The 11506-nt window shown below is 36.6% G+C and overlaps 1 protein-coding gene across 1 annotated transcript in view; it reads left to right on the top strand.

The window, feature by feature from the left end:
- The window catches only part of TENM3 (teneurin transmembrane protein 3), a 1268339-nt gene that overhangs the window by 850089 nt on the left and 406744 nt on the right, over nucleotides 1-11506 (top strand). The gene's annotated exons all lie outside the window — the stretch shown is intronic.

Raw genomic sequence — 11506 nt, 5'->3', positions numbered from 1 at the left:
GGCTGCGCCCCACGCTGCGGAGGGGAGCGGGGTCTGGGGCTGCTGGTGTGCGCGCTCCCGGGAGGGCTGAGCGCGCTCCCGGCGGCGCGGGGCGGCACTGGGACTGGGCACCACAGCAGTTTCGGTGCTTTCCCCAGTCGGCATCCTCACTTTCGGAAGATAAACGGAAGTGTCCGTACTCCTGTCCGGTGAGCTTAGTGGTGCGGGCGGAGGCGCGAAAGGTCGTCCGAGCAAGTTTATGGTTCGGGGCGCCGGATCTGCTACCGGGGCTGTACCTGCCCCCTGCTAAAGGAGGGGGTTTCTGAGGCTCGCATCTGTAATGGTCTAGTCAGTAAACTGTAGTGAAAATCGTGTTAGTGTGCACATGGCGACCAAAGAAATTGTATGCCACCATGGTTTGGGGAGAGAAAGGGGTGGTCTCCCTTGTGAAATTGCAAACATTTCTGGTGTGTTTGCAATTTCTGGTGTCTGGTGCGGCTTTTCTTCACGTGTATGTAGGTAACAGATCTGCTGTTCTATGGGCTTTAAAGTTTTATGTTATGAAGTTGCTTTTAAGCAAAGTAACATAAAAAGAGAACATACCCAAACTCCCATCTTAATGTGCTCACAGACTGTTAGAAGTTTTTTAATAGGAGCAATTTCTGTAAGGTATCATGTAGATGTAGGCTCCTTTAAATATTTAGATTTAAAATGTTTTTATAAGAAAACTTTAGCAGTCTTATTTCTCTACTTTCTAAATATCATGCGTCTCTTGCGCTAAGCCTTAGTTCAATGCTTGTTTGACTGTTACCCCTGCATTTTATATATACTTCCTCAGGCAGAGTATTTTGCTTCATACCACTGAAGAGTTATAGTAATATTCTGTGGATGCTCACATCCTAAAATTCAGTTTAGTAAAGAGTATAATGAAATATAAATATTGCTCATCTATGGTCTTACAGAAAAGTTAATTGTAAAACACTTGAAGACACTCTCTGAAAAATACCACTGCTCTTCCCTTTTAAAATAATCCAAGTGCTAGTCAGAATTATTATTGCGCTCACATCTAGGAGATTAATTTAATATTGTATGCAGGGAAAAATTTTCATTCGTTGTACTTTTTTGTAATATAAGAATAGTTAGGAAGAAGGGGCCCTATGTAAGTATGAATATACATGAAAAATATATCACTTAAATTTTGGAAAAATATAACAGGTTGAGAAAAAGAATATTATTTTACAATTCTGAAGCTTTGCTGTTATGAACTTGCTGGGTTATTTTCAGTGGTATAGTAGATCAGCGGGGGGGAAAGAAAAGCCAACAGTACAGAAGTATTAGATGCATATATCTGATTAAAAATGGAAAGGGGTTCATATGAGTGAACACTGAGATAAAAGATGCTGTTTGAGATAAGAAATACTTGACCCCATTGAGATTCTTTTATTTAATATTTTTTGAGGAAAAACAACCCAAAATAACACTCATAATCCAGTTAGCAGGTTAAGACTGGTACTTCAGTCAAAACTCTTAGAGCTGGGAGTAATTATTCTCTGTTCAAATGAAAAAAGAGGAAAAAAAGGATTTATTAATAGAAACTAGATTTAAAGTTATAAATGAGCACACAGTGGCTGCTTTTAGTAAGTATCTATTCTATAGAAGCCCCATAAAATATTAGAAACTGAAATAATAATGAACCTGAAAGTATTTTTTGTAATCTCCTAGCCTCAACAATTAACAGATTATAGGCTCGGCTCAGTAAGATACCCAGTACCTTTATCTTCAGTTAAAATCAGTGAGTGTTATGCCGACTGATGCCCCTGTAGATTGATGCAAAAACTCCCACTAACTTCCATCAGTTTTAGGTTAGGCCCAATAAAAGCTGAGAGCGCCCAGCAGCTTGGAGGATCAGGTGCTGTTTGTGAAGGGGCATTGTGCTATATAGACTTAAAAGACCAGAAATGCTAAGGCTTCAGGTCAGAACTGCTCTTATTTTAATAGTGATACTGCACTTACTGTGCTTAATGCTGCATGTCTATTATAGAAAACTCATCTGTCAGTCAGTGTACAAGAGAACCTATAAAATTCTTATAGAGCAAATTTATTATAGAGAAATCTTAAAAAATTCTTTCAAAATGTTGTGCAAGTAAGTTGCGCTGTGTAAGATTTTAGAGGCTGATTTGAACTATACTGATACTACACATTAGAGATTGTTAATAAGATTATTATCTCTATATAATATTATTTTCTTTTAAGAATAGCTTTACTGTAGAATCTGTTCAGTTAAATGAATATATGTAAACTCATTAGGTTTACTGTTTTAGTAAATGTAGTAGTTATGTGACTCTATCACCTGCAAGTTTGTGCAGCATCAAGTGCACAAAATATTACCAGAAATAGTTCTAGTGTGTTTACTAGAAAATCTTTGGTTTGATGAAATAAATTTTTTACCCTGGGCTAACTAGTTAAATAAGTAAGTTCTTTCAGGATACCTGCATGCGATTCTTCTTCGACTGAAGAGTGTCTTGAAATAAATGCTTTATCTTTCTAATAGAGTAGTATTATTTGCAAAGAGTTTTAGCCTGTAGTAAAACATTTCAGGGACCCACAGTTAGGGGTTGGGGCACGCTGTCAACTGAGCAATTAAAAGAAAGCCCTAAACATTTAATTTTTTGGAGGGAACAGAGGCTTGAAAGAAGTTACCATTGTAAAAATGTGCCACTTTAACAGCCTTTTCTTAGTTCTAAAACTGATTAATTGCTGTGTCTTATAAAACCTGATTTATTTCATACTTTTTTCATACCAAGCATTACCATTATGAAGCTCTCCTTATAAGTGAGATTAATGTTTCTGAGCAAAGAAGTGGTTTGGAGGGCTGCATTCATTTTGAGTGCTATTCTAATCAATTTTAGATACAGCATTTCACAATGTATCAGTCTGCATCTGAACCTGCCTTATTATGTGGAATTAACTTGTTAGTGATTGATAGGAAGCCTGCTCCATCTCCAGGGGTGATTTGTTTGAAAACAAGTGTTACAGGTTCCAGGAGTATGAGTGGCAGGGTCAAGCAACTCAGGTGCCCATTCTGTGGCCTGACTGAAGTTTGACAGAGAAGTTAGAAAAAATGCTGTGCTGGGTTTTTTTTGTTTTGTTTTTTTTTAAAGCTAAAACCCCCACAAACTCCAAAAATCCTAAAACCAAAACACTACACTTATATTAAATGGTGTTCCTTACTGTGGTATTGGTCTTCACAGACAGTGTGAAGTGACAAGTATGAGGCACAGACACTGTCTTTGTGCATCACTACGTATTGTTACAATGCTTGTCTCCTGGATTATTTGGAGGAATAGCTTTAGTGTTTGAAATTAAAACTCGGAGGGCTAGTTTCAGATGACGAGGTGCACACCTACTGGATATTGCCTGCATAGTTATTGAAAGATGTGCCAATGCTATTTTTTCCCTTTTAAAAGAAGGAAGGATAGTACTTGTTTCACTAGCTACTGAAATATTTGCACATTCTGTCTATACACCTTTTGGTCTCAGCTTCACCACTGTTTTGATTCTTAACAAATAGGCTATGATCACACACTATTGCTGAGTGTGATGCATGAACATTTAAAGTCCAGAAAAAAAGGATTTCTCAATAGTGAGAGGAAAAATAAGTTAAAAAAGGCCAAATATAAAAAATGTATGTGAGAAACCTCTGAAAATAATAAACAGTTCTAAGAAGATGTAGGTATGTGCATCTATTATGAGGATAGTAATTTAAATCTAAATTATAGTTTCTTGCAAGATGTGCTAATTGCATTCACTACATTTTTAAAGTTTGTATATTGGACTAATTACATCAGTCTTTTAGTTCAAGTGTGCATGTAAACAATAAGAGAATATTGCAACTGGAGCATTGCATAAAAATATTTCTCATCTAACGCAGATCAGAAGTAATAAAATTACAAAATGTTTGTGAATACCAGGCTCTGAGTGCTCCTCACCTCTTCCTTCAGTCTGGCTTTATGGAATAAACATTATTCGTACAGGTTCATTTTAATATTGCAACTGAAATACCTGCTAGTGAACAAATAGGAAGGGAATAATATCTTAAACGTATAATAAAATGGAGAGTACAACACGAACTGTATCTCTGCCTTCTTAGACGGAAGTCTCTCCACGTGTTCTATATTTTCACCTTATGGACTATTTACTGTTGTTTTAAAATGCATTTTACGCAAAGCTGATGCTTGGATGACACAAGGTTGAAAAGTAGTTTAAGTCTGGAACTGTTTTGTGCTGATATATGCTGTGAGTCTTGCGAAGAAGTGGGCGTGCTTTTTTAATTTAGACTGAAATCCAATGTATAAGTTCAAGCCTAGGTGACCTAATTATTTTAAATTTTGCAACTTCAGTCTGTAACAGATTGAGGTTGTTGATACTTGATGTGTATGTTTGTGTCTACAAAAAACGTTAATTGCAAACATTACTGCCTAGAAATATGGAAAGCAAAACAGTAAACTAGAAACTGCAAAGTGCTGTACTAAATTCAGCACTGATTAATGTATTCTGCAAATCCACTGAAATCAGCAAATTACCTGGATTGTAAACTGAATGGGAGGCTGTAGTAAAACTTTGTGTTTAAATCTCTTAATATCTGAAATGTGTGTTAAATGTTATGGTAACAACTTTGGTTCACTTTTACAGTAGGATGTCATAAATGCAAATGCAATTTTCACGTATAAAAGAAAACAACTTTTCAACTTGAGACAAGACATGTTAAATTATTTTTGTTTACTTTCCTGGCTTTTATATTTTTAACACACTGGTTGTAAATCTTTAAAATGAGAATCTTAACATGTGCTAGCTATGGACTATAATTACATGATAATAGTGTGGTAATAGTCTCTGTGTCTCTTTACTGTCCCCCAATACACCCCCATTCCATCCCTGGCAAAATGCTGGAATGATTGCAGAAATTTTTACTGCAAAACAGGTTTGCCAACTTGGTTTACTCTCTCAAGTAATTTATTTTAAAAGAAAGAAGAATATATTTTATAATGATGGCCTAAAATCTGTAGTCTATAAACCTTTAAATTTCATAAATTAAGATTTACATCTGCATTTTTGCATCTGAATTACAGAAGTGTAAAATTGCAGTTTGCAAAAATCTTAAGATATTATGACTTCAATTTTTCCTGTAACAGCATAGAAAAACAATCAGAAGAGTAGCAGTTATTATCATAAAAGCTGTGTTGGTGTGGAACTTGCAGTGTGTTGTGTTGAAATCAGTTGTGCTGGTGGTGTTATTTTGCAACATTGTATTCAATTTCTAATAGTGTTCTTGACAGCAGTTAAGCCAACATACAAAGGAACTAATGTGTCTTATTTCCTTACTTGAGTCTTGACAATTCTTAGTGTCTTAAGAAAACTCCTATCAGCGGTAAAATTGGTAAAATACAGATTTAAAACATTTTTCTTGGCAGGAATTGAATAGAAAGTTGCATGTGAGAATTTTTAGAGGAGGGGGAAAGAAATTAATCAGCACATGATTTACTATAATACAGCAATAGATTCCTAAATCATAGAAGTCCTTGATACACTTTGACTGGATCATGGAGAAGGGGTGACTATGTAGTGGTTGAAGAAATCATCATTGCTAATAAGTGTTACTTTAGATTAGCAAATGAAAGACTGCACAGTCCTTCAAAGGCCTGATCCATTCTCATTATAATCCTTTGAACGTTTGTCTGACCTTTCTAAAGAAATTCTACAGAAACTTTATGCTTAGGGTTCCACATAAATAAACTGACCAGCACTTGTCTCAAGAAGTTTGTAATCTAATGACAGGAGCAATAATACATCTTTTTAACACAAATATATCAAATGTTACTTGCCACAGCAAATTGTTAATTTATTTTAAAATTTTGTGGTGTAATACTTGAGACTAATGAGTGTAGAGCAGCTTTATAAAAGCAAATAGTATCACAGTTCTCTAACAAAAATCTAAAACCAAATTGTATTGCTAATATTTTTCCTCTCAGCTTTGTTATGGTTTATAGCTATAGAAAGCTGGGGTAGGTGGAGTAGTTTTGTTTCTAAGGCTGAGGGTGTGAAGGCTTGTGTAGCTAGAACATGCCCAGAGTAGTTCTAGTCACCTCAGTGAAGACATTGTCACTTACCTTCTGGGTGACGATATGTAGGGCTATGCTTATGAAACACTTTCAATTTAGATTTCACTTACCTCTTCTTCTTTTTTTTTTTTTTCTTTTTTTTACCAGCAGTTTACTTCTTTCCTTTTATAAAATACATGGCCTATTTGAATAGGCTTTGCTGCCTCTTAAAAGTATCGTGGCTCAGATGGGCTTTTTCCATTAAAAGAAAAAACCTCTCATTCTGTTAATAAACTTGGCAAAGCAGAAAATAATTCATTTTATTAAATCAGTTTTTCTAAGAAAGACATTCTTTATTCATGCTACTGAATATGTACAAGTATTTGATGTCTCCCTACTCCTCTTAAGAGACTCTTGCTTTCAGTGTCAAAAGGTTGAGTGGCAGCATCCAAGCCTATGCAACTGGAACTGAGGAAAGATATGATATTCCAACAAATCAGCTGGTTGAAATCTTGGTTGCAAGTTGTGAGCGTTTGTGTATTGCTTTAGCAACAAAGGCAGAGTCACTGGAAATATTAACACTTAGGCAGCAGTTACTAAACTACCATTTGTTCACCATTGTTCCCATGCTGGAAGGCAGAAATGTTGTATTTTTAAAGTAATGAAGGAACTGGAGAAATGCTGGGCCTTTGCAAATGATTGAGCTTAATCCAGACAATGAATAGGTATTTGAGAGTGCTGAGGAGTTCTAGGTTGCATTTGGTATATCAGACTGGTAACATTAAATATTAAGAATAAGTCTTCAAATTTGCTTTCCCTTCATCCATAACTAGTTAGAAATTTAAATTTTAGGTAGAAAAGGGCCCTTTAGTATTGTATAGGTGGTAAGAAGTATTCTTTTTCATATCTTGCTTTGCTGGTAAAATGCACACATGTTCACACATTTTGAATTGTCTAATCTTCAATATTATTAATTTGGTTTTGATGTAAATTGATGGCAGATGAATGAAAATCTTTCCTGGCAGATTTTTAAAAATACAGATGTGTATCTGTGTGTGCATGTATCTGGACCATTCAATACTGATTCAGTAAACCTACAGTATAAAATTACAGGAGGATTTGTCCATTTCCCTCACTTGTCTGACTATTGCAGAAGTTTGTGATTTCAGCAGAGGCCAGTATGTTGGGAGGTGTCAAAAAAACTTAGGACCTGAAGTCCACACTCTCAGTGAGTGCTGGGAGCGAAAGTGCTCATCACCTATCAAGTTTTTCAGTCATTTGTGTATTGATAGAGTATGAAAAAAGACCCACCTAGTAATCCAATCTATCTTAAACGTATGGTAAGTCGGAAATACAACTATGAATGACTGCTCTACAGGAAACCTGGAAGTAATAAGTGATTAGAAAAGCTGGGGTTTTATTTTCTTTCTTGAGTGAAGAGTATCTTCACTCAAGAAAATGAAATATCAACTCTTAGTTAGCATGAAATAGTTATAATTACATGTAGAAATGTTTTAAGTGGCTTAAAAATGCATAGCTGCTTTTATTATTATTTTGATAACTTTATGTTAACTGTGGAGTGATACAGGGTTAATGATATAAAATGTTAGCACTTTTAATGATATGTTTAAGAACAGCGCAGACATTAAATTCAGTAAACTGAATATGTGGGCCTCATAAATAAATGCTGAATTATAATACAAAGCACTCCATGACCAAATTAATTAGTATGTTTAATCTAGTGAATTCCAGCTAGGCTGCATACAATATGGACATGTATTTAATTTCTAAATTTAATATTAGCTGCATAAGTCAACTCTCACTTAATCAGTGCAGATCAGTAATAGAAATGTAATACAGCTGGTGTTTTACATAAGCTTTTCTTTTAAAAAAAATGTTTTAACATTGTTTGAGATTTTAAACCTTGTAATTAAAGAAAGTATGTGAGTGGGAATGTTCCCTGTGTTCTCCCCCTAATTTGTTGTCATCAGGAGGTAGAATTCGTGAGGTCCAAAATAAAATATTCATTCAGTCAAAATGGCGATGCTCATTAAAATTCATTCAAGGATCTAGGGCAGAATATTTTGTATTTGCTTATTTGATACAAAGTTTTCTGTTGGTTGCTTTGCTGTGATCATTATTATATCAGATTTTATTTATTTGGGAAGAGTTAAAATGCCAGTAGCATAATCTTGATTTTTCATTTGAAAGCTTTACTTTTCAAAGCAAGTGGAAAATAAAACACTATTTAATTTTTTTAATAACCTGTGCGTATTTCAGGTTTTTGTTCTTTAAATTGCAAGTATTAGACTTCTGTCACGTGAGCTATAGGGCATACAGATTTTCTTGAACTCATCTTCTGAATTCTTAAATGTGAGTTTAGGATAGAAATAAGAAATTGGGTAGTATTGAGTCCAGTTCTGAAAATCTCTAAATAATCTGTTCAGTTGGTAGTTTCAGGGACTTCAATGAGATTGTGTAGTGAATAGGCATTGTCCCTGTGATCAGTGGTCTATAGGCTTAGGCGCATTGCTTTCAGAGGAGAGTCTGAGAATAATCAGCATGTGTTTTCTTCTTTTTCTTTTTTTCTTGATATGGGATTACACACTCTGCCTGTAACCTTTGATATAAATCTACCTTTGCTTTGTGTTCTTTTTTTAGTTAATACTTGACTAGAAATGAGTTGATGAGCTGCTCAGTTTTTATGGAGAGCCCATAAAGCACAGAGTGGCTGACTGCACTCCGGTGCTCAGTCAAACCTTATTGTTAAACGTATTTAGGATGGTTTCCACCCCCATTCCCAGCATTTTGAACAAGCAAATCCAATAACTGTTTATTTGCTGCACCACACAAAGGAGTGCACTTGTCCAAAAGGGGGCACAGTGAGGTTACGCCTGTGCTGCCATGTTAAACACAGCGCTGTCACTTTCCCACGTGCTGGGGCACCATCCTCTATGTGGCTTAATTCTTAAAGACCATCCTTATGGCATTTTGATCTGTACTGATTCATGGGACTCCCAAACAATTCCTGGGCATGGTTTAGTAGTTAAGACTGGAGATGTGTTTGTTCTGGGGACCGTTCCCATTTAAGCACTTTGCTTCCAGCTTCCTGATTTAGAGGTTAAGACTTGTTACTAGCAGAGACCTGATTTAATTAGACCTGCTTTAAGCACGATTTTGGACAAGATGACTTCCAGAAGTCCTTTCCAACCGAAATTATTCTGCAATTCCAACCCTTTTGGTTGCACTCCTTGCAGTCCTTCTTGGAGGTGTTGAATTTACTAGTTGGGTGTCACACCTGAATTCAGTGTTGCTGACAGTAATTCTATTGGCTACACTTCCAAAAATAATTGTTTGATAGGCTCAGAATTAAAATCATTGTACTTGTGTTTTAATCAATTTTAATGAACAAATGTTAGTATTTTATAACCTGTTATAGGAGTAAGTTTTTTTCCACCCTTCTTCTGTAAGATTGTTCCTATTAACTTATCAGGAGGATTTGTGGGAGTGGACAAGCATAAAGAGGACTCTCCATGTTAGAATCATCGTTAGGTGCACTAGACGCTTGATACAATTAATTTAAATATTATGTAAAAACTAGCTTTGTTTTAGTCTACACACTTGCTAATTATTACATACTGCCAACCTGACAAAATTTAAGTTTACTGCTTTATAATAAGTGCACAATAGCTAGCTGTTTATGGGCAACATCCTACATGGAAACCAGATTAACAGCTGTTTTGTTAAGGTTTTTATTGTGAGACTGGATTAAAAATATTAATCAATTTATGATGAGAATCACACATCTGTAGGGATTTTTTTAAATTTTTCTTTTCATGTGGTTTGTTAAAAAATGGACAAGAGTAACAAGCTACGATGCTAGTTTTTTTAACATTAATGAAAAAATAATAAAAAGAAGTCCACTAATTCATCACTTTTTGTCTGTGAAGAGGCTTTGCTTACATCTAGCCTGAGTGAGAGCTACATCACCAGATATCACACTGAACTGTCGTAAACCACCTCACAATCTCTAGATTAGACATTGAAGCATTTACTGACTGTGGGATTGAACAACAGTTATGTACCTGAACTGGCAGCCATGTGGGCTGTAGTTCCGTGAGCCCAAGTGGTTGAATGAAACCAAAAGGAGGTGCCTTATGAAGCCCTTCTTTGCAGTGCTTCAGTTTCATACCCACTCCATGGAGGAAAATAAAAAACAACCTTTAAGTGATCTTGCCTGCCTGAGATTTGGCACCCAAATGAGCTATCTTTGCGAAGGTCTTTAAGGCATGTCATGACCTTCTCTCCATTGCTTTGAAAGCCGGACACTTTCTGCAGTAGCTCTGCTTTGAGACGCCTGAAGCGTAGTCTCAGTTTAGTGATTTAAGCTAAACAGACGGGATTTCATACATGCTGCCTCAACCAAAACTGCATCAACAGCTATGAAAGCATGTAAAAATAGTGTGAAAACGAAGGGTTTCTTTGACTGGAACTGAAGTAATTATTTTCTGGTTTGCTTTATTTTTTAATATTATAACTGAAATCACATTAGAGATATTTCAAAACTGTTGTTTCATCGATAATTTGTAGGTTGAATATTGTCCCTAGGTTAAGATAGGACCTTGACTTCTACATTAACATACAGGAACTGCACATTAGAAACAAATGTTGCTTCAAATATGTAGAAGGTTTCATGTTTTTAATATGAATTGCATTGATATGGTTTCAGGGGAAAAAACTGGGGGAGTGTGTTTTGCTTTGGTTCAGTCCGCATCCTGATTGCTACGTGGATGCAGTCAAAGTCACGTCCCGATAACTCTCTGATCCGGACTCTAGCTTTCCGGATCAGTTCAGCCATCAGCTCTTGTGGCCGTGTCATCCTCTTGGACCTGTTGTGACTGAGGAAAACCCACTCAATTATCAAGAGAGGATCCCTCCGGTCCTGGTCCTTCTTGCTCTTCCTGTCGTCTTCCCATTGGAAGATGACCCCGTGTAGGTGCGGCAGATTGCCCAGGATGATGAATCTAAATGGCAAGTCAGGCCTGTACCTGCTTGCCTGCCTGGTGGACATCAGGTGTTGCACCTTCTCCAAGGCTGTCTGTGCCTCTGGGGTAAGCGTCCGGGGAGAACTAAGCTCCTCTCCCCCTTTCAACAGATCGAAAAGGGGGGCTAGGTCTTCATTAGACAGACCCAGCCACGGCCTTACCCAGTTTAAGGACCCACGCAGTTTGTGGACATCCGCCAATGTCTTAATATCTGTTTGAATTGCCAATTTTTGCGGCACAATGGTCCGCTTGGTAATTTCAAGGCCCAGGTATTTCCAAGGTGGCATCCTTTGAATTTTCTCATGTTGGAGCTCGAACCCTGCAGCAACCAATGCACTGATTGTCAGGTCAAGCACACTCGCAAGCATGTCATCATCGGGGGCC

The sequence above is a fragment of the Corvus brachyrhynchos genome, unplaced genomic scaffold (genome assembly GCF_000691975.1).
Source record: "Corvus brachyrhynchos isolate BGI_N302 unplaced genomic scaffold, ASM69197v1 scaffold17, whole genome shotgun sequence".
In the NCBI taxonomy this organism is placed as follows: domain Eukaryota; kingdom Metazoa; phylum Chordata; class Aves; order Passeriformes; family Corvidae; genus Corvus; species Corvus brachyrhynchos.
This window is presented reverse-complemented; position numbering and strand designations above follow the sequence as displayed.